The 941-nt window shown below is 48.5% G+C and overlaps 1 pseudogene; it reads right to left on the bottom strand.

Annotated features, from left to right (window-relative positions):
- Window positions 1-318: 318 nt before the first annotated feature.
- LOC137554797 (U2 spliceosomal RNA) lies at window positions 319-450 on the bottom strand (annotated as a pseudogene).
- Window positions 451-941: the final 491 nt, after the last annotated feature.

Here is a 941-nt window from a genome sequence, read left to right as displayed (position 1 = left end):
GCCTGGCCATGTGGCAACCGCGTCCACATGGTCCGGGTGGCTCCCCCGAGAGGGAGCCGGGTGGGAACCGAAGTCCCCGGTGCCAGCAAGCTGGCCCCGACCTTGCGGCCGGAGTGATAAAAATTCCGCACTCTCCCTATCCAAAAAGCCGGGGAGCTGCGTTAGTTGGCGATGCATATGGGCAGTACAGACCAAAGCACCCTACTTCCGCCTGGGATCTGCCACATCTCAGGTTTTTTCAGGTGCACCTGGAGCGCCACTTCCAGGGGCAGTACGCCTAAGCAAAGCCCTCAGCCATTCAGCCTCGACCATGATATAGATCCATTCCATCAGTCCCTGGGAATTACGACCAGGAAGGACACCCTGCCACAGTGCCATCCCTCCAGGTCCCCCCAAAAATTTCAAGAACAGATACTACACTTGATCTTAGCCAAAAGGCCGAGAAGCGATCTTTAAAGTGAATATTTAATTGATGCCATTCTTGCACTGTTAATGGCACAAGCCTCTTGCACTGTTAATCACCTGTACCTGGTACAGTTGGCCATTGGGTGATTGGGGTTCAAATTCAGAAAGGGGTGGAGCCACAGCCAATCAGATTTATTTTATTTCAATGCAAATTATTGATGCCAAAGACCGCAAAGCTCACAAACTTGGTCATTAAGTAATTTTGTGTTTAAGTTAGAAAAAGTGGGCGGAGCCAACACCAGCCAAATACATACCTGGGCAATGCCGAGTCTTCAGTGGGCGGAGACAAACACAAATTTCACTGGGAAAATGTAAACTGCAGCCATTCTTACACTATTAATTGTGGGGTTCTAAAACTTTGCACAGTTGGTCACTGGGTGACTGGGATTAATATTCAGAAAAGTGGGTGGAGCCTACAAAAACCAATCACAATTCACCTATTGATTTTCAAGGCAAATATTTAATTGCTGCCATTT

The sequence above is a fragment of the Hyperolius riggenbachi genome, chromosome 2 (assembly GCF_040937935.1).
Source record: "Hyperolius riggenbachi isolate aHypRig1 chromosome 2, aHypRig1.pri, whole genome shotgun sequence".
Taxonomy (NCBI): Eukaryota; Metazoa; Chordata; class Amphibia; order Anura; family Hyperoliidae; genus Hyperolius; species Hyperolius riggenbachi.
Note: the sequence above shows the minus strand (reverse complement) of the source record. Positions and strands in the feature narration are given on the sequence as shown.